This window comes from Scyliorhinus canicula, chromosome 14 (assembly GCF_902713615.1).
Source record: "Scyliorhinus canicula chromosome 14, sScyCan1.1, whole genome shotgun sequence".
Classification (NCBI taxonomy): domain Eukaryota; kingdom Metazoa; phylum Chordata; class Chondrichthyes; order Carcharhiniformes; family Scyliorhinidae; genus Scyliorhinus; species Scyliorhinus canicula.
In genome coordinates, this window is record NC_052159.1 from 140,429,515 (window position 1) to 140,452,432 (window position 22,918).

The following is a 22,918-nucleotide window of genomic DNA, read 5'->3' on the forward strand; positions in this document are numbered from 1 at the left end:
TACCCAACTGAGCTAACCTGTTCCCATAAGTGCACTTTTCTGTGAGGAAGAGTGAAGGGAAAATGAAAGCGAGGCATACACAAAGATAGAAAGAGTGAAACCAATTTAAATTGGTATCATGTTTACAAATCCCCGTTCCTTTTTTCTTTACATGCCTAACAGTGAAGTAGGTTTCCAGTCAGTTACTATAAAAGCTCGCCATAAACAACAATCACTCTTCTCACAGGTACTATTCAATATTAAAACTGAGCTGCCGACAAGGAGAACCTATGCTCACTGTATGCACAGCTGTTACAGGGGTAGCTGGAAAATTCCAGTGTTACTCATTAAGTTGTCAGAGGCAACGCACTAACACTTTAAAATCATTTTACTGATTAAAATTTACATTTTAAGATCCCAACTCTGGAATACGCTCTTAGTTACTTGCTGTGCTTCAATGAGCTGGTGGTTGCCCATGTCAGATCAAGCGACAGTGCTTTCTCCGTAGATGTCTATGGTAACTCTGACACTTCTTCATTGGGTGGCATTGACTGGCCAGCAGTTCTTTGTTATCTGGAAGCAGAAAATCTAAATGGGGAAACAAAGTTGAGGGTTGAGGTAGAAAGCAAGAGGTCCAGGATGATGAAATTTGGAGCTTGTATTTTCTTGCCAGATAGCAGGAAAGGGGTGAGATTGTATTTATTAAGTGCCATAGTGGAGGAACATATGCTTATCCAGAATGCTCTAAGTTATGCTGGATGTAACAGGCTATGTCGGTAGCTTTGTGGTTAGCACAGTTGCTTCACAGCTCCAGGGTCCCAGGTTCGATTCCCGGCTTGGGTCACTGTCTGTGTGGAGTCTGCACGTTCTCCCCATGTGTGTGTGGGTTTCCGCCGGGTGCTCTGGTTTCCTCCCAAGGTCCAAAGCTGTGCAGGTTAGGTGGATTGGCCATGCTAAATTGCTCTCAGTGTCCAAAAAAGGTTAGGTGGGGTTACTGGTTACGAGGATAAAGGGGGATAGGGTGGCGGCCTGGGGCTTAAGTAGGGTGCTCTTTCCAAGGGCTGGTGCAGACTCGATGGGCTGAATGGCCTCCTTCTGCACTGTAAATTCTATGATTCTATGTCGCAATAGGCCTCTTGATTAGACAGTAGGTGTCCTGTAGCGAGCTTTAGTGATGCAGGCATGCGTTGCTATCTGTGGTTATGGGCCATCTTATCATGCAAGGGACAGAAGAATGTAAATGCATCTGTTGCTATGTGTTATAGATGTTTCTGCCATAGCTGTATAACTGGATGTGTGCCGAGGCTGGCATCAATGGTGCTTGCATGCGGGTGAGGTGGGACATCTCAATAATAGACCTGAGTGCTGATCGCTGGAGATCGATGTTGGTTGAGTGATTGGGGTGTGCTACATTGAGAGGTTGATGGTAGGGTCACTAGGCAATGTTCTTTGAAGATGAACTCACTGACCTTAACCTTCCGCGTGAGGTGAACAAATTTCTCCCAGTACTGTTGCTCGGTCCTCGGGAACAGCCTCCAGGAGCCCTCACCAACAGCAACAACCTATTCTTATGTCGTGCTTTTAATGCAATAAAATTCCCCATGGCACTTCGCAGGAGTGTTATCAAACAAAACATGACACAAAGCTACATAGGGATCTCTAAATGTTGGTCAATGAGAAAGGTTTTAAAGAGTGTCTTGAAGGTGGTAAGCGGGGTCAAGAGGCAGAGACGTGTAGGGAGAAGATTCCAGAACTTAGGGTCGAGGTAGCTAAAGCCATGGCCATTAATGGTGGGCCGATTAATATCGGGGATGCTTAAGAAGCCAGGATCACATGAGCACAGCTAACTCAGAGGCGACACCGTGGAGCGATTTGAAAACAAGGATGACTTGACTGGAAGCTAATGTAGGTCAGAGGGCACAAGGGTGATAGGGGGATGAATACTTGTTGCGAGTTAAAGCATTGGCAACAGAGTTTCGCATGACTTCAAGTTTATAGAGAGAAGAAAGTGGGAGACTAGTCAGGAGTGGATTAGATTGATTAATGCTCAAGGCAACAGGGAAATGGATAAGGGTTTCATCGGCAGATAAGATGAGACTGAGGCCAAGTAAGGCAGGTGAAAATAGGCGGTCTTGTATTGACACAAAGATGAGAGTGGGAGCTCATTCCGGGAGTCATTGAACCAAGACTGGCTTAATCTCAGGCTGTTGCTCGGGAGAGCGATAGAGCCGAGGGATGGGAACAGAGTTCAGAGTTGGGACCGAGAACAATAGCTGCAAGCTTTCCATTATTTAATTAGAGGAAATTTCTGCTCGTTGAGTACTGGATGACAGATAAGTAGTCGAGTAACTTCACAACAGTGGAGGAGTTGAGAGAGGAACGATTGTTGAAATGAAAAATTATATTACTTTTCTCAAACAGTTTGGGTTACAATATTTAAACAATTGCTTGCTGTCTATATGTGGAACAAAAGCAATGTTGAACAATGATAACTGGAATGTTCATATTTTGAAATATATTTCACGTAAATGACAGAGGCTGATTTTCCTTCATTTGTTTATACTGGCGTGTATTTGTTTAAAATTAATTTTTTATGTTATTGAGTAACAACTTTCAAAAAGACTGTACTATTGTTCCAGTTTGGAAGGTGCATGATGATTTGCATCACAGAATTTAAATGCGGTGCATAATTTTTGGCTGCGAACCAAAATTTCCAAAGTTTCGCCCGCTGTGTGTCATGTACCCCGCTAAGCATCCCCCATTGTGAACGTCGCACCCAACTATGTGCATCACACTCCACTGTGAGAACCACAGTGTGTATCACACCGGTTGAGTCCTCCACAGTGAATGCCACATTCCTCTGTGTGTACCACACTCCATTCACTGTGAGTACCACACCTCACTCTGACGACCAATACCAATGTAAGGACCAAACATCACTGCATGTCCCCACACTGTGTGTAACGCACCGCTGTGAGTCTCCCACCATGAATATCACTGTGTATACAACAGTGTGTGCATTATCCCACTGTGTGTACCAACTAGTACAACGCACCGCTGTGAGAAACACCCTCCACTGTATATACGCCACCCAATTATGTTTACCACACCCCACTGTGCGTAACCCCCACTGTGAGAACCACACCCTACTGTAAGTACTGGCCCCAGTGTGAGTATCAACCCCCCCCCCCCGCACTGAGCACTACCCCCACTGAGTACCACCCCCACTGAGTACCATCCCCAGATTGAATGCACCACACGCTCCTCCTTTGGTACTAACTTCCAAGGAAAGCACCAAAATGAAACAAAATGAAGATTTCTATTCATACAGCATCTTTCAAAGCACCTTATAGCTAATGGGTACTTTTTGAAGTTGTAATGGAGGAAATATGGCAGCCAATCTGCACGCACCAAGCTCCCACAAGCAAGAATAGACAATGATAAGACAATCTGTTTTTCTGAGATTAATTGAGGGATAGATATTGGCTAGGCCAATAGGGGTAACATCCCTACTCTTCGAAAAAATATCCATGGGATCATCTAATTCCACCTCAGAGAAGGAACGGACCTCAGCTTAATGCTGCAACTAAATGATGGCACCTGCACAGTGCCACAGGCCACTAATAATTCCTTCACTGTCCCCAGGTCAAAGACCTGGAAACCCCTCCCTAACAGCATTGTAGGTGTACCTACACCACATGGACTGCAACGGTCCAAGGAGGCAGCTCACCACAACTTTCTCAAGGGCAATTAGGTGTGGGCAGCAAATGCTGATTTGACCAGTGACACCCACATCCCATAAAACAGTATCTAAAGAAATAAACCCAATGGGGAATTAGGGGGAAACTTCATTAGTTAGAGAATGATTAGAATGCAAAACATAATACTGCAAGGAGCAATTGAACCATAAAGCAGAAATGCATTTTAGGGGAAGGGAAGCTGGATGTGAATATGGCAAAGGAAGGCGTAGAAGGTGATACCGATAGGGTCAGATGAAGAGGCATGGGAGGAGATTTATGTGGATCATGAACTTAAGTATTAACCAGTTGGACCAAATGGCTTGTTTCTGTGCTGTAAATCCTGTGAAATCCATTGTATTTGCTCAGTGCTACCAGAAACCTGTTGGCAAACATATGCGTTAGTGACATAAGAATGAAGACGAACATACTGGAGTCCGAAGCTCATTTCTTCCTTTACCTCTTTGCATACAACTTTATTCATCATATACATTATTTATTTATCGCTCCTCCATGGGGCTTTAAATTTGGTAAGATGCAACTGGGAATGACTCCCCTAATATGTTGGCATAATTCCTCGGATAAGCGTCGTAACTGCGTACTGCAGCATGAAGAATTCCCTCCCTCAGGAATCCATGGAGACCTGCGAAGAGGATCAGCACAAATGACGTTTGTAGGTCACTTGCTGTCATCGGATAAGTTTAACTGTCCAGTTTAATTGTTTGCAAATAGATGAACGAGTTTTTTTTATCCATTTACGTGAGGTGGGTGTCAGTGGCTGGGCCAGCAGTTATTCCCTATCCTCCCAGTTCAGAGGTCAGACAAGTGTCAACCACATTGCTGTGGGTCTGGAGTCACATGTAGGCCAGACCAGGTCAGGGCGGCAGATTTATTCCCCCAAAGGGAACATTAATGAACCAATCAGCAATGGTTTCATGGTCGCTTGCGACATTTTAAATTCCAGATTTTTATTAAATTCTCATTTCACCATCTGCCGTGGTGGGATTTGAACCCAGGAACCCAGATCTTCTGGATTACTAATTGAATGAAAATACGGCCACGTGAGTGAGTGAATTAAGTGAGTGAGTGAAGTGGTCAAGGGTGGGCAATTGGGATTGAGGGCAGATCGGCGAGGTAAGTAATGGGGTAGAATGGTGAGGTGGGTAAGGTGGGTACTTAGGGTTGAGGTTGGGTGGATGAGTAGGTCGGGTGGGTAATTGGGCAGGTGGGTAACTTGGTGAAGTTAGTAGTGGGTTAGCAGTGAGCGGGACGAAGTGCAAAGTGGGTTTCTATCAGGTCAGGTCGAGGGGTTAATTGGGTTGGGAGTGTATTTAGGTGGTCTGAGGGTGCAGTTGGGTGGCTGAGGAGTTAGTCGGGTAGTTGAGTCAGATTGGGGGAGTAGTGAGTGGTATGGTCGGGGCTGTAGTTGGGTTGGGGCTGTGGGTTAGTGATGGGGTGGTCACTGTTAACTATCTACATCCTACGGCTCACCATTGATCAAAACCTGAACTGGACTAATCATATAAATATTGTGGCTATGAGAGTAGATCAGAAGTGAGGAATCCTGCGATGAATAACTCACTTCCTGACTCCCCAAAGTCTGTCCATCATCTACAAGGCACAAAGTCAGGAGTGTGATGGAATACCCTCCACTTTCCTGGATGAGTGCAACTCCAACAACACTCAAGAAGCTTGGTGCCATTCAGGACAAGGCACCCCGTTTGATCGGCACCCACCCACAAACGTTCACTCCCTCCACCACTGACAAACAGTGGCAGCAGTGTGTAGCATCTACAAGATCCACTGCAGGAACTCAAACTAAAATGGACTATACTGATGTTTAAATTTGCATGCCTAAATATAATAAGATATGCAAGTTAGAGATATTAGTGTTGTTTAGTAATGAGGAATGTGTGAAGTTTTAAGGCTTTGAAAAATGAAGCCATGTTTTCACATTTCTGCTTCATTTTTTTAAGGGGGTGGTGTGGTGAATGTAAGGAATTAGAATATATATTGAATTATAATTATTTGGTGTAAGTAATGGTTTTCAGAGTCTTGGTTAGCAGATATAGTGTATATATCTGCTGCACTGATATGTTTTTTTGATTCTGGTTTAAAAGAAAGACAGAAACTGTGGCTGCAGGTTCAATTAAGATGTCATAGAAGCGAGATCACCATTATTTCAAACCATGCTTATGTTTACGAGGAGAAGCTAATGGTTTTTTGTTATGATTTCTGGGGGGGGGAGTTAATTAGAGTCATTGCGTTTAATCTTAAGTAATTAGGTCATGGTATTTGAGTGGGATAAAGATGGTGAAAGTAATGGGAGGAGCAGTCCTGAAGCAGCCAGTTTTGAGTTGTTTTTCATCAGTTTTGGCTGGGAGTTGAACAGTAGCTTCTGAGAAAGGCTGTCAGGTTAAGCGGTAGTCTGACACAGACAAGAAACTTCAGGTTGTTTCCTGACACAATCTCTCTCTCTTCAGGCAATCTCTCAAAAGACCTTCAGATCCAAAGATAGGCAAGTGGGTTTTGCCCTCTGATGGGTTTCGCTTGATTGGAGATAAAGAATGTAACAGTTACAAGTTAAAGTTAAGCATCGTTTAACTGGCAATTGTGAGTTATATTTCTGTGAAATAAAGGTATCTTAATCTGTGTTAATAATAAAGTTTGTCTTTATACACAACGTCCCTATTTGTACGTGGAATCACTCCTGAAATGAAGCACCCTTTCCTCACAGTTTTACAAATTCTAAAAAAGTGATTTGAGTTCCCATCCGATATCCCAGCAAAAGTTGCGGTCTGGTCCGGGAGCATAATAGAAGGTCAGTGATGTAGTTTCCCAGATGTTAGACGTGCTTTTAATCTGTCTAACATTTCCCATTAACAATCCAAGAAAGTCCCACAGAACTATCCCGAGCCTTCAACTCTAGCTTAGAGTTGGGGACTTTCGTGGAGGGACCCGGGGAGCAGGAGAATTGCCTATCGTAAATTCAAACTTCCTGGGCAGTTCCCATGGAGGTCAGTGCGTCAGAACTTCCGCAAGCCCCCGACGCACAATTCAGTTGTATATCCCATCTGCGACGATCTGGAGATCGGAATATTTGTCCCCAGCATCAGCCTACCTCCGTCCTTTACAAAATAAAAGCAACAATTGAATACGGCGAGAGGAATGGGGGCAGGATTAAGATGGTTACTGAGACGTGGCAAGCTGCGAGTTGCTCAATATCAAAAACTGCAGAATAAACATATTTCTGTGCAAGATGAGAAGAATTTATCCATGAATCAGCTCAAAGCACAACTCATTTTTATGGGTCATTCTTGATAGGTTCATTAAAAGTCATGTACTATTATTTTGTTCCGTGAGGTTTCGTTCAAATGTGAGAAAAGTTGAAACATTTATTCATGATTTCAGCAGGTCAGATATAAAGTTCTGCTTAGATTTGTACCCAGCGGATAAATAGGTAATATGATGACTTTCTGAAAAATATTTATACAGGCTACTCTACTTAACAGCAAGTCAGAGGAGAACGAGTTTCACTTACAAGCAAGTTTGATCCTTTTGGGATTTAGTCCCTCATTCGTTTCTGTTAAAGGAGCTGTGTGCTTTTTAAAATTTTAACGGGTCACTTTTCTGGGTACTTTTCTTCTCATATTTTAAACAATTTCTTTCCTCCCATCTTAGTTTGAAGGTCATGACATATAATAATAATAATGACAATAATAACCTTTATTAGTGTCACAAGTAGGCTTGCATTAACACTGCAATGAAAGTTACTGTGAAAATCCCCTAGTCACCACACTCCGGCGCCTGTTCGGGTACACTGAGCGTGGATTCAGAGTGTCCAACTCACCTAACAAGCACATCTTTCAGGACTTAAAGTGTTGGATCACCAGGATTGATAAATCTCATTGTACATCAACGCACGAACACAGTTTATGCAGTTGTTATGATCCCGAACAGATTTAACAGTGGTTGGGATACATGATAGAAACCCCAATATTTTATTTTAATTTTGTAAGACTGTGAGGAGTGATTACACGCAAAATGGGGATATGGTATATTAAAACAAACTTTATTACGAACACAGTATTAAAATATCCTTCGCATCACACAAGAAAATGGCTTACAATTAAGCCTTAAACAATACTAATCAATACAGTGACACAATGACCCTTAACTGCTAACTTTATTTCCACTCGTACAACAGGACCATCTCAAGTCACAATCCACTTTTAAATACAGTTCGCAGACTTGCTGCAAAGAGATATCTTGGAAACTCCACTTTGAGAAAGAGTGATCTTTTGAGACTGCTTGAAAGAGAGAGACCTGACCCCCTGTCAGAATAATGCAGGATCTCTGGTTGTATTTCTTCAGAAACCTTCTCAGCTCCACTTCCAGCCAAAAGCTGACACTGAAAACCTCAACACCTGACTGCTTCAATCCCTGCCACCCCCCCCCCCCCCCCCCACAATGAGCTAAATCATCTCACTAAGTTGAACAGAATGGGCAGTGCCCCAGCTGGGTGTTTCTCAGTGGCGTGCCGTTCATTGGCAGAGGGATTTTCTGTTCCCAACGCTTGTCAATGGGATTTCCCATTGTGGCCATCCCACGCTACCGGGAACCCCATGGATGGGGGTGTGCTGCCAGCGGGAACAGAGAATCCCAATGATAGAGAATTCAGGCTCTAATTATCCACTCCCCAGGCAACCTTCTTAATATAAGATTAAAGTCCACCAGCCCAAACTTTTATGATGCTTTAATTGTACCTCTGACTTCCAAAATGTCTATTTGTCTTTTAAACCAGGTTCTTTAAAAACACTACTGCAGCAATCATACACACACTAACCCAGGGTTTTAACCCTTACTGCACCAAATAGATTTAAAACAATATATCTGAAATTCTTACATTCATCACACTGTTCAGACATCATCAGCCTTCCATCTTTTTCATTAGTAATTTAATTGAGATTGAAAATCAAGAAACTTATGATTTCTCGATCAACCACTGTAGCCATCTGGCATGGCCACTTCCAACTAGGCACAGAGCAACTCGCAAAGACTGATGGGTAAAATGGACAAGCCAAGAATCAGCCTGAAATGTATATTTGTCAGCAAAGTCCAGACGGCATCAAAACTCCGTCCCATTAGCATGTTAATCAGGCCGATTAGCATGTGATGGCCCATCTCCCCCAAAACAAAGGACTGGTACTCCAGCAACCGGGACAGTCCCAGACATTTCGGCGCCACTCCCTGTTCAAGGGAAACGCAAACAACGGGATCAATGACCACTTGGGACACGCCTAGTCATCCAGATCTCCGCCCACTTATTGGCTAAAAAATTGAACAGAGTGATCAGGGATCACCCAATTAGTAAGGCCCGAATCGAAGGACCACCCAAAAGAGCACGAAAGCCCCCCGAGTATAAAGGACGAGTTCGCCATATGTTCGCTCTCTTTTGGCCTTGGTACCCTGGTCACGGCCATCGCCAACTGCAGCAGCACCAGAAGCAAGTTCGAGTTCAACGCCCACTACCAGACGGATGAACCCAGCTGAGCAGCAGTTACCACTTCAAACCCAAGAGATCCAGAATTGAACAGCGGCCATTGTTTCCTGACCTAAACCGGATGCCCGAAGTTAAGTACAGGTTGTCTAAGTAATAGATGTAGTTAACTAGTAGTGTTCATGCTGCATGACTGATTGTATGTAAATAAAGTACCCTTGACCTTGGACTAGCTAACTGGTGTTTGGCTCTTTGATCGATAGCCGGTTGAAACTTGTGCTGGTATCATTCGATACCTGGCGACTCTAAGCATTCAGACATAGACAATATAGAAATAAGGCAAATTCATTGATTGCCCTAATTGGAACAGAGCCACAGAAAAGACCAAGTAGTAGAGAAAACACACAGCACCACGAAGCATCATTCTACTTCCAGATTCACTGATTGTCCACGCCTCTCCCCTGCTCACCACTTTCTTGTTGCTCTCTCTTTTCTCTCCTTCCCTGTGCCCCTTGCAAGTCTTGCTCCCTTACCCAAATATCTCTGCTTTGGTCCCTCACCACTGTGTCGGGTAGCACACTGAATGAAAGATGGACACCAAACACGGCTAATTTAACGAAATGTTAATGAAGTTATCAGGACATTGTATCATCAGCAGAAGGCTTTACCCTGTTCCCCCTTTACTTTAAAACTGTATTGTGCAATTTTTTCCTTCTTGAACTACCTTTACAAACCAAACTTACCGATTGCTTCACAAAGCCTTTCTGATCTTCTTACAGGTGTTGATGTAGAGTCAGGAATTTGACTGTTGGGTTTCAGTTCCTGACTCAAAGAAAATCCTGTTTCTCTCTCAGAAATTGGCACTTAAAATACTGAAGTCTGAACTGGTTCAAACTCTGGTATGTGCTAACGGTCAAATGCATCACGCATAGGTTTTGTTTAATCTCGTTCCACGGATAATTCTCATTGTTTCGGCAATTTCAGCCAAATATCTTTTTGTTTCACACACATTTACTGGACATTTTCCATGACCAGAATTTTATGTTTCCCACCACCGGCCGGTAATAAAGAAAGCAACTTAAATGTTGGTATTTATCGCAAAAGGAATAGAGTATAAAGGTAAGGAAGTGTTGTTACAACTGTACAAGGTGACATCACACCTCGAGTATTGTGCAATTTTGGCCCCTTTATTTGAAGAAAGATGCAGTGGCATTGGAGGCAGTTCAGAGGAGGTTCACTAGATTGATTCCAGAGATGAGGCGTTTGTCTTATGAAGAGAGATTGAGCAGTTTAGGCCTATTCTCTGTAGCAGTTAAAAGAATGAGGGGAGATCAAATTGAGGTATACAAGATGCTTAAAGATAAGGATAAAATAGATGCGGAACAGATGCTTCCACTTGTGGGGTATTCTAGGTCATAGTCTCAGGATAAGAGGTAGCAAATTTAAAACAGAGATGAGGAGTAACTACTTCTCCCAAAGGGTTGTGAATCTGTGGAGATGATATCAGCATGATCATATTGAATGGTGGATCAGGCTCGAGAAGCTAAATTGCCTACTTTTGCTCCTAGTTCTTATGTTCTTTTGTTCTAAGAAAGGACTATTCTGTTTAATTCCACCTTCCAGCTCTTGGTCTGTAGCCCTGCAGGTAACAGCACCTCAAGCACAAATCTGGTGTCTTGATTAATAAGGGGATTTCTTAATTAATAAGCGGATCAGGGATTATGGGGAGAAGGCAGGAGAATGGGGATAAGGAACATATCAGCTGTGATTGAACGGCAGAGCAGACTCGATGGGCTGGATGGCTTAATTCTGTTTCTATATATTATGGTCTTATGTAATCACCAATTATTTCACTCGTCTTCTGATTCCTGATATCTCTAGTGGCTTACGGCTGAAATGGGCCTCCAGTTTGTTGAGGGGGTGATGATGTGGTGGTAATGTCATTGAATGAGTAATCTACCTCTGGGGACATGGCTTCAAACCCTACCATGGTGGAATTTAAATTCAATAAATAAAACCTTGAATTTAAACATATTCTGAGTAATGGTGACCATGAACGTATCACTGATTGTCCTAAACACTCATCTTGTTCACAAATGCCCCTTTAACAAAGGAAATCTGCTATCCTTACCTGGTCTCTCCCACGAGTGACTCCAGACGCCTCGCAATGTGGTCAACTCCTATCTGTCCTCTGAAAGGGGCTAATAAGCCATTAGTCCCAGGGCAATTAGGGGTGAGCAACGAAAGGTGACCTTGCCAGAGACATCCATATCCCCTAAAAGCATTTAAAAATCTTGATGATATTGATTTGAATGGCACATTTTTTGCCTTGTTGCAAGCAAGACATTTGATAGCGTATCACACACTTCCAGGTCAATCTTCATTTGCAAAATTATTTTCTTGCATAAGAAATGTCTTATTCTGAGTCTTTCACCTTTGAATTTTGTCATGAAGAGGAAATCTGTGTTCCATTACTTCCGATGATCAGTATGTTTTGTACGAAGTTGGTAAATGCGTTCTCACCCCTTGGATTGTGTATGTCAATTAAATAACTTCAGCAGCAAGCTTTTGTGCATTTAAAAATAGCAAAACGTATTGATCCTCCCATGGTAACCCAAATTAAAAGCAACATCTGACACACTCTCACTCACCAAATTCGGGTACAGGTGAAGGTGATGTACTGTTATAGTTATCTCAGTATCTTCTTACCAAGATTAGCATTTTAAGTCAGTACACACAAGGTGCATGTGGCATCCCATTCACTCAGGAGACATGAAGCACAGGCCTCGCACAATCCGGTCACAAGCTTTTACTATCTGAGCAGGGAGGCCACCGGGAGCTGGCTGATCTTGTTCACTCCAGGCCCTGCTGCTGTATGCTACATTTATTTATGGACTTCAATCCTATCCCCATTGCCAAATATTGTGATGTGTCCAGCGAACTGAGAAAGAGAAATGGACATCAAACATGGCTAGTTATAGGGAGCGTTTATTATGGCATCATGCCATCTCATTACCATGTCATTGTATCAGTGTCATTACCATAATATACAAATCCATTACCCGCACCATCCCCTGCCACTTTCCTGCAACTCTTCTCCCCCCCCCCCCCCCCCCCCCCCCCCCCAGAGCAACCTACTTTCCTATTGCTGATCTACTTAAACCAAATACTGATTCACCCAAATACTCACTGCACATGTGGGCCGGGATTCTCCAGGTCTGCACCGGGTCGGAGAATCACAGGTGATGCAGGAAATTCCCGCCACGCCACTCCGACGCCAGGATGCCATTCTCCGCGACCGGAGAATTGCCGGCAATCGTGCCCGCGCAGTCAACGCAGCGCAGATCGGAAGCCGCAGAAATAGGCCCCCGCGCCGATTTTCCGTGGTCGACTGGTCAAATTCCCTTTGAGTTCCGCCGAGTCCCACCGGCGTGGTTCCAACTTGGTACCACCCGCAGTAGCCGTCCTGGGGGGGGGGGGGGGGGGGGGGGCAGGGGATCAGATTCCGGGGAGCCTCCACAGTTTCCAGGCCTGCCATTGGGGACTACCGATCGGCGGGTTGCCCGCGATCTGGAGGGGGCCTACCTCTCTCCGCGCGAGCCCGCTGTAGGGCTTCACCATGTTGCTCGGCACCGCCGCAGAAACGGCCACCATGTGCATGCGCGAACCGACGCCGGAAGTGCAGGGCCGCCTTTTGCCGCCGGACCAGCACGCAGCAATTCGGTGCCATGCTGGCTCCCTGAGGGCCCTGAATCGCTGGGCCAGGAGGCCCGTTAGCGCCGGCCTGCACCACTCCGGTGTTTACGCCGGCGTCAACAGTTGAACATTAATTCCATTGTTCAAATGCTTACCCCATCTCTCTCTCCTTTCATCTTTCAATATGTTTAGTTCATATCCAATATTCCTCCAAATACCCCTAACTTTTATCGCAAACACTGACTCATCTCCAGTACACTAATCCCCAGTATTTGCCATTTCCTACCTTATACATTATTTAGACACAAAAAAACCTTACAAACAGAATGCTGTATCCTTTCACATCATTTGCTGTATCGCAACATCGCCACTTCCAGTTAAAATACCAATTCCTCCGATTTCCATTGTGCTGTCTCATATACAAATAAGAACTTCTTGGGATGAAAGCACAACTGTTTACAACCTGACATTCTCAACACTTTTCTGGTACATTGGAGACTCACAGTCTATCCACTGTTATCACAAAGGCTTCTGCCATTGTCTCCAAGTATAAACAACTTACACCACCTTCTGAGTAAATCAATCCCTTTAATTTCCCATAATCAAACTACCAGGCTGATTGCCAGACAAACTTCAGCAGGGAGCATGAAATCCCTTCATTTCATGTGAATTTACGGACACAGCTCCAAAATATAGGCCTCAATCTTCAGGGTGGGGAGTGCTCAGCAACTTCCAACCTGAGAGTCAGCAGTGATTGCATCTCCACCAACTCTGAAAGGCCCTAAAATGGATTTGTCCTGTTTCTTGTGTATAGGACACACCTGGGCAATTTTTCACTTTGCCGGGAAGATGCCAGTGATGTAGCTGCGCTGGGGCAGCTTGGCTAGGGGTGCGGCAAGTTTTGGAGCACAAGTCTTCAGTACTATTGCCAGAACAGCGGCTGGTTTAGCACAGGGCTAAATTGCTGGCTTTGAAAGCAGACCAAGGCAGGCCAGCAGCACGGTTCAATTCCCGTACCAGCCTCCCCGAACAGGCGCCGGAATGTGGCGACTCGGGGCTTTTCGCAGTCACTTCATTTGAAGCCTACTTGTGACAATAAGTGATTTTCATTTCATTTTCATATTGTCAGGGCCTATAGCATTTACAATACCCAGCGCCTTCAGCTGTTTCCTGATATCACGTGGAGTGAATCGTATTGGCTGAAGACTGACATCTGTGATGCTGCGGACCTCCACAAGAGACAGAGATGGATTATCCGCTCGGCACTTCTGGCTGAAGATTGTTGCGACTGTTTCAGCCTTGTCTTTCGCTCATATGTGCTGGACTCCTCCATCATTGAGGATGGGAATGTTTGTGGAACATCCTCCTTCAGTGAGTTGTTTAATTGTCCACCATTATTCACGGCTGGTTGTGGCAGGATTTCGGAGCTTAGATCTGATGCATTCATTGTGGAATTGCTTAGCTCTGTCTATTACTTGTTGCTTATGCTGTTTGGCACACAAGTAGTCCTGTGTTGTAGCTTCGCCAGGTTGACACCTCGGGCGCAATTCTCCGGACTTACGGAAAATCGGAGAATAGTGGGCGGCGTAAATTTTTACGGACACGCTGGTCCGACGCCCTCCCGCTATTCTCCCCCACCCACGGCCGCCCCCCGACACGAATTGCTGCTCGCCGTTTTTTTACGGCGAACAGCGATTCTCCCCTGGCCGATGGGCCGATTTCCAAGGCCTTTACGGCCGTTTTCATGAACATAAAACACACCTGGACTGACCGTTCGTAAAAACGGCCGTAAAGTCCCGATCTGGGGAACCAAGGCACCGATTGGCACGGCCGTACCACCGATCGCGGGCAGCGGGTACTTACCCCGCGCACTCTTTCTCCCTCCGCCGCCCCGCTGGATCCATTCGCGGGGCAGCTGAGGGGCATACCGGCCCGTGCATGCACGGGTTTCACGCATATGCGTGATGACGTCATCCGCGCACACGCGGGTTTGAGTCGTCCAATCCGCGCATGCGCGGCTGACGTCATCTGACGCGTCAGCCGTCGGTAACTCTGGCTAGCGGGCTTAACGAAATTCGTTAAGCCCGCGATATCGGAGTTCACGGCCGCGCGATGCTAGCCCCGACCGGGGAGCAGAATCGGTTCCCGGTCGGGGGGGGCGGAGGCTGGCGTCAAACGTGCCCGTTTTTGACGCCAGCTTCCCGATTTTTCGGAACTCGGGAGAATCGCGCCCCTCATTTTTCAGTATGCCTAGTGTTACTCCTGGCATGCTCTTCTGCATTCTTCATTGAACCAGGGTTGATCCCCTGGCTTGGTGGTAATGCTAGAGTGGAGGATATGCCGGGCCAGAGGTGCAGATTGTGGTTGAATACAATCTGCTGATGGCTCACAGCGCCTCATGGATGGCCAGTCCTGAGTTGTGAGATCTGTTTGAAGTCTACCCCATTTGGCACGGCGGTAGTGCCGTACAACATAATAGAGGGTATGCTCAATGTGAAGGCAGGATTTTGCACAAAGACTGTGCGGTGGTCACTTATACCAATTCTGTCATGGACTGACACATCTGCAGCAGGCAGGTTGGTGAGGATGAGATCAGGTATGTTTTCCCTCTTCTTGGTTCCCTCACCACCTGCTGCAGTCCCAGACTTGCAGCTATGTCCTTTAGAACTCAGCCAGCTCGGTCTGTGGTGGTACTACTGAGCTACTCTTGGTGATGGACATTAAAGTCTGCCACCCAAACTGTATTTTGAACCCTTGCCACCCTCAGTGCTTCCTGAAAGTGTTGTTCAACATGGAGGACAACTGATTCATCAGCTGATGATGAACAGTACGTGGTGATCAGCAGGAAGTTTCCTTGCCCATGAACTTCATGAGGTCCAGATAATTGTTAAAGACTCGCAAGGCAACTCCCTCGCGACTATACAGCACTGTGCCGGCACCGCTGTCTGGCATCATTAAAGAGTGTATCACGGTTGATGATTCTGGCCTCAAATGTGTGGAATCCATTTCCACACTCCTATTCCCACTCCTTCTCCTCCCTTGTAGAACCTTGTAGTGTTCCCCTTATTCTCACCTTCCACCCACCCAGCCTCCACAGTCAACAGGTGTTCCGATGTCACTTCCACTACCTCCAGCATGATGCTACCAACAAGCGCATTTACCTTCCTCTCCCCTTTCAGGATATCAAAGGGAAAAAGCAGCCAACGTGTCCTGCCAATGGAACAAATCCTTCAACGAGATCATCATTTGCGTTTCACCACACTGTAAAGAAAAGAAAGAAAAAAGACATTAAACCCAAGTCTGCTTTTCAGATGTAAAAGATTGCATTATCCTATTTTGACAAAGAACAAGGACTTCTCTTCAGTGTTCTGGTCAATGTTTATTATCTAATTGCCAATGGCGGGAGTTTGCTGTGAGCTAATTGACTACAGTGCAATGGTAATTTACGGAAAAAACACTTCATTATCTGTCCGTGATTTATAGCATGCTGAACTTGTTAAACGTGCTATGATAATGAATAGAAGTTTGGAATAATAAGTACAGAAGGAAGCCAATCAGTCCTGACATACTGCTGGCTTCTTGAGGAGCAATTCAGTTACTTCCATTGCCACACTTTCTCCCCATTTCCCTATGGTGTTTTCTCCTTCAAGTATTTATTCAGTTCCCTCTTGAAAGCTACCATTGAATTAGTTTCCACCACCCCAGAAGGCGGAGCGTTTCAGATCCTAATCACTGGCTGTGAAAAAGACTTTTCCCCAATGACACTTCTAGTTCTTTTGTCAACTACTTTCGATCTGTGTCCTTCGACCCCTGACCCTTCAGCCACTTGACGCAGTTTTCTCATTACTTATTCTATCCAAGCCCTTCATGATTTCAGTCATGTCAATCAAACCTCCACATAACCCGCTCTCCTCGGAGGAGGTCACATCAGCTTCTCCAGCTTATCCACCGTAACTAAGTCGTTCACCCCAGGAAACACTCTAGTCAATTTCTTCTGTGCCCTCTCCCAAGCTTGCATGCCCTCTCTGAAGCGTTTAGCCCAAAATTGGACACAATACTCAAGCTGAGACCAAATTATATTTGGTATTGGTTTAGCAATGGTGCTTGTACTCAACACCACTATATATAAAGCTTAGGATCCCATATACTTCCATAACTGATTTGTATCTGTCCTGTCATTGTGAAAGTTGTGTGCATAAACACTCTTGCATACCCCAGGGTCCCAGAGACTACACTATTAGAGGAGCTGGTGACCACAGAAAGTAAGGAGGGGTGGACGCTGTGGGAAGATATATGGACAGCTACTGGACAGATCGAACACCACTGGACGGAGACCAGACGAAAATGGGAGGACAGATAGGGGACAGAAGTAGGGTGGGGACTCTGGAGCAAAGCACAGAGCAGGGCCAACTCCACCTCCTCCTGCGCAAGGCTCAGCCTCATGCAGTTTAAAGTGGTGCACAGAGCACACCTGACCATAACCCGAATGAGCAGGTTCTTCCCAGAAGTGGAGGATAAATGTGGATGGTGCCAGAGGGCAACCATACCCGCATGTTATGGGCTTGTCCCAAACTTTATGGGTTCTGGGCAGCCTTCTCCGAGGCAATGTCCAAGGTTGTGTGGGTGAGGGTGAAGCCACGGCCAAATGTAGAAATCTTTGGTGTATCAGAGCAGACAGAGCTACACATGGGGAAGGGGACTGACGCCCTAGATTTTGCTTCCCTAATAACACGCCGGAGAATCCTGCTCGGCTGGCGATCAATCGCACCAACAACAGCTGCAGACTGGCTCGCTGACATTTCAGAATCTCTCCATCTGGAGAAGATCATATACGCCATCGGAGGGTCGTCAAAGAGAGACAACATGGGGAAGGGGGGAACCCCCCCCATCCCCCCCCATCCCCCCATCCCCCCCCATCCCCCCCATCCCCCCCCCATCCCCCCCCCCCCACCCCTCCCCCCCCCTGTCCCACCCCCCCCGTCCCACCCATTCCACCGGGAAAAAAAACCCGTATCGACCAGGGAGGACAGCAAGGGGGTGGGTGGGGAGGGGTTAGGGTAAGGGGGGCTGGGGAGGGGGGTGGAGGGGGCGGAGGCCATGCCAAGCTAGATGGCGCAGTCTGTAAATAAAGCAAAGTAAGATAAAAGCCTTATTTGCGTTACACTATACAATAAATATACACAGACATCAATGTACATAATGTTGAAAATGGCAATAAATAGATTTTTTTAAATAAATAAATAAACACTCTTGCAACTCCCTTCAATGTTGTCTTATTTATCTGGTGTTTTCCCCTCATTCTTCCGCCCAAAATGAATCTCCTCACATTTTGCTGGGTTGAACTGCGGCTGCCATGTGACTGCCCGAGCTGTTCTATGTCCTCTTGATGCTTATCAACGCTACATTAACCACCGCTTTAAAGAAAAACGTTTTGAAAGCTATTGCCTTTGATAGTACATTTTCAACAACAGGTGGTTCCGTGCCACCATTCCTGATAGAAAGAGAACTGACTTTAGATCACAGTGACGGTATATTTGCGCTGCCATTTTCTGTTAATGGTGTGAAAGAACAGGCCATCCCTTCTCAAAAACTGGGGGAAAGGCAATGCATTCCTAGCTAACGTAAAATGGCTCAATTCAGGTTTCTTCATTCTTTATGCTCAGCCTAGTTCATGACCCTAACAGAAAATATAATTGACCTTTCTTCAAAACAAACCTCTACTGTGCTAACTAAGTAGTTCTGCACTGATTAGCTCCTCGCCGAAGTTCCTAAAAGTAATTAACCATCAATCCCGGGATAGAGAACTCTCTGTGCTTCAATTTAAAAACTTCCCGTGTCACCACTTAACCCTGCAAATACCTCTTCACCACTATCGGGCCTATCAGCAGCTCTCCCGGCACCTTTCACATTTGTCAGACTCAATTTGCTGCAGTTGGGTTTGACGCCTGTACACTTACACTCATCCTGCATGCCAATATCCAGCCCTCTCCCATTGGGAGGAAGTTTTGCTGCGCTCGCTTGTTTTTTTTTCCCCAATTTGCAAGGACATCCTGTTTAGAAACTAATCACAAGAATATTGGGCTGCTCGCCAAGAGTCACGATCAGCAAGGGCTCAGAGATAAATAGCCAGTGTCTAAATGTATGTGAAAGTAAAACAGAAACGATTCCACCGCGGGGGGATTGTGATTCATTTGTGTGCAGTGATATAAGGTAACTTTTCCTCGAATTTAATTGTAAACTTGAAGGAATTTCTTAGCATCCTGGGGTTTGCTGGCATCAAACGGGCCATTATGCCTCTCTGCGGAGGCCGGATGTGTGCAGTTGATGGCAGCTGTTTTCCAAGGCCTACTAACAGCTGATAGACTGGCAGCATATATTGAAACCGTGCAGCCTGGAGCCTGGGAAAGGTCTCAGCACTGAATGAACACGATGGAGCAGGGCAATTAGCTTACCACAAGCAAGATTACAGTGCGAGCACTGATGGTGACCCATGTGACCCGCTTTTCAAAAGTCATTATGAATTAGAAAAGGTAATTCTTTTCACAGAAATCTGCAGAATTTCTCAATGGCCCGTGTTTCGAGCTCCACTTTTCAATGGTGGGCAGTGTGTCAGAAATAGCTTCTGCCAACTGCCAGCAGAAAACTGTGCTGTTGTCAAAAGGCTTTTTTTTTTAAATGGAAAACTGGAGCTATAGTTGCCTGACCAAAAAATTAACATCAAAATGCTCCATTTTAAAAAAAGTGTTTGGTTAGTTGATGTTCGTGTCTGAATGATTGCTAAACTCTGTATTACACTTCAGAAGTACTTCACTGTCTGTGAAGTGCTGAGGGGACCTCCTGAGGTCAGGAAAGACGCTATATAAATGCAAGCGCTTTCTTCACCAATAAACAAGCATTTAACCCTTTGCATATTCCGACGCTCCAAAAAAATGCAGCAAGGATACATAACAGGGAATGAAAAAACCCCGCAACTGACACCTAATTCCCTGAGAACATCTCTCTTCATTACAATATTTTTGAGACAGAGGGGTAGATTTTAACGTTTGGCAGCCAACCAGGAGAGAGAGTAAGCCAGCTGGCTAGCCAATTCAGAGAGAATGAGACTTGCAAGGTCCGAGGCAGTTCATTGGTTTTTAAAGCTAGAAAGACTTGTATTCATACGGCACCTTTTACGACCACCAAATGCCTCAAAGCACATTGCACCCTACGGTGTACACTTTTTGGACGTTTGCGCTGTAGGAAACGCAGCTGCCAATTTCTGCACAGGGCAAGAATCCACAAACATCAACATGATAACGACCACATTGTCGTGTTCTATGTTGTGGCCGTAGCACAGATGCACACAGAACATCTAGTTCTTTGACTCACAAGATCATTTTATTAACAAGGTGAGCATGTGGAATGATAACTAATGAACTGGAATACAAACGGTAACAAAATAAATAAATTCAGTGAATTCTCCTGAGCTACTTCTAGTGCGACTCTGAAACGACTTACTACCAACTGCCGGATATTCCGAGTCACATGGCAGATCTCTATCGCCACCAACTGGCTGGAGGTCTCATCGATAACTATGTACTCTGATAGACAACTATATGCAAAACTGCACAGGCATATCACTGCACACACCATCTGTTTGATGTGATGTCGATTCAGGAATAAAAATTGGGCCTGGACACCTTGCTCTTCTTCAAAAGGATGCTGTGTAGGATCTTTTAGATCCTCCTGGACAGGTTGTGATATCTCACCCAAAATTTTCAAAATGTCCTGGAGGCTTCAGGATTCTGAGGTGACATCCAGGACTGAGATTTTCTAATCAAACTCGCAATGGATCCCAACTCGACCAGCGTTTGGAAATCCAGCTAGTAGCTTGCAGACAAAAAAAAAACATTGCTCTGTTCTGACGAAACAGTTTGTATTACTCTATTCAAATAATTGTTTACAGTCCATTGACCGCAATTGAAATCCTGAAGAATTGAGTTAGTATTTTGAAATATCTTCCATGCAAATGACAGCAGCTGATTTTCATTCATTTGTTTAAAGTTAATTACTTATGCGAATAGGTGATAACTGGCGGCACGTGGCACAGTGGTTAGCACTGCAGCCTACGGCGCTGAGGACCTGGGTTCAAATCGCAGCCCTGGGTCACTGTCCGTGTGGAGTTTACACATTCTCCCTGTGTCTGTGGGGTTTTCACCCCCACAACCCAAAGATGTGCAGGGTAGGTGGATTGGCCACGCTAAATTGCCCCTTAATTGGAAAAAGAAAATAATTGGGTATTACATAGAACATAGAACATAGAACAGTACAGCACAGAACAGGCCCTTCGGCCCTCGATGTTGTGCCGAGCAATGATCACCCTACTCAAACTCACGTATCCACCACCCTATACCCGTAACCCAACAACCCCCCCCCCCTTAACCTTAATTTGTAGGACACTACGGGCAATTTAGCATGGCCAATCCACCTAACCCGCACATCTTTGGACTCTGGGAGGAAACCGGAGCACCCGGAGGAAACCCACGCACACACGGGGAGGACGTATAGACTCCGCACAGACAGTGACCCAGCCGGGAATCGAACCTGGGACCCTGGAGCTGTAAAGCATTTATGCTAACCACCATGCTACCGTGCTGCTTTAAAAAGAAAAATAGGTGATAACTTCTGAATGCTCAGAAAATACCTTATCAAAAGGTTCTATCGGATACACAATCAGGAACTGCAACCCACAATTTCTAAAATTATGTTTATTGTGAGCACTACCCGACACTAAGTACCACCCGGAAAATGAGAGTAGCACATTCCACAGTAAGTGCCACTCCCCACAGTGAGTGCCACACCCCACAGTGAGTGCCACTTCCCACAGTGAGTGCCACACCCAACAGTGAGTGCCACTTCCCACAGTGAGTGCCACACCCCACACTGAGTGCCACTTCCCACAGTGAGTGCCACTTCCCACAGTGAGTGCCACACCCAACAGTGAGTGCCACTTCCCACAGTGAGTGCCACACCCCACAGTCAGTGCCACTTCCCACAGTGAGAGCCACACCCAACAGTGAGTGCCACTTCCCACAGTGAGTGCCACACCCCACACTGAGTTCCACTTCCCACAGTGAGTGCTACTTCCCACAGTGAGTGCTACACCCCACAGTGAGTGCCACACCCCACAGTGAGTGCCACTTCCCACAGTGAGTGCCACACCCAACAATGAGTGCCACTTCCCACAGTGAGTGCCACTTCCCACAGTGAGTGCCACACCCCACAGTGAGTGCCACGTCCCACAGTGAGTGCCACACCCCACCGTGAGTGCCACTTCCCACAGTGAGTGCCACACCCAACAGTGAGTGCCACTTCCCACAGTGAGTGCCACACCCCACAGTGAGTGCCACTTCCCACAGTGAGTGCCACTTCCCACAGTGAGTGCCACACCCCACAGTGAGTGCCACGTCCCACAGTGAGTGCCATACCCCACAGTGAGTGCCACTTCCCACAGTGAGTGCCACACCCCACAGTGAGTGCCACACCCCACAGTGAGTGCCACTTCCCACAGTGAGTGCCACACCCCACAGTGAGTGCCACGTCCCACAGTGAGTGCCATACCCCACAGTGAGTGCCACTTCCCACAGTGAGTGCCACACCCCACAGTGAGTGCCACTTCCCACAGTGATTGCCACTTCCCACAGTGAGTGCCACACCCCACAGTGAGTGCCACTTCCCACAGTGAGTGCCACACCCCACAGTGAGTGCCACACCACACAGTGAGTGCCACTTCCCACAGTGAGTGCCACTTCCCACAGTGAGTGCCACTTCCCACAGTGAGTGCCACACCCCACAGTGAGTGCCACGTCCCACAGTGAGTGCCACACCCCACAGTGAGTGCCACTTCCCACAGTGAGTGCCACACCCCACAGTGAGTGCCACTTCCCACAGTGATTGCCACTTCCCACAGTGAGTGCCACTTCCCACACTGAGTGCCACTTCTCACAGTGAGTGCCGCTTCCCGCAG

General features: G+C 46.1%; 2 long non-coding RNA genes across 2 annotated transcripts in view; one reads left to right on the top strand and one right to left on the bottom strand.

Annotated features, from left to right (window-relative positions):
* Positions 1-22,918, bottom strand: part of LOC119977531 — a 77,238-nt gene that overhangs the window by 28,240 nt on the left and 26,080 nt on the right. The window contains exon 3 of the long non-coding RNA XR_005463211.1: positions 16,074-16,173. This is a non-coding gene — a long non-coding RNA (uncharacterized LOC119977531). The remainder of the gene's footprint in view (positions 1-16,073; positions 16,174-22,918) is intronic.
* Positions 18,986-22,918, top strand: part of LOC119977530 — a 32,656-nt gene continuing 28,723 nt past the window's right edge. Inside the window, exon 1 of the long non-coding RNA XR_005463210.1 lies at positions 18,986-19,122. This is a non-coding gene — a long non-coding RNA (uncharacterized LOC119977530). The remainder of the gene's footprint in view (positions 19,123-22,918) is intronic.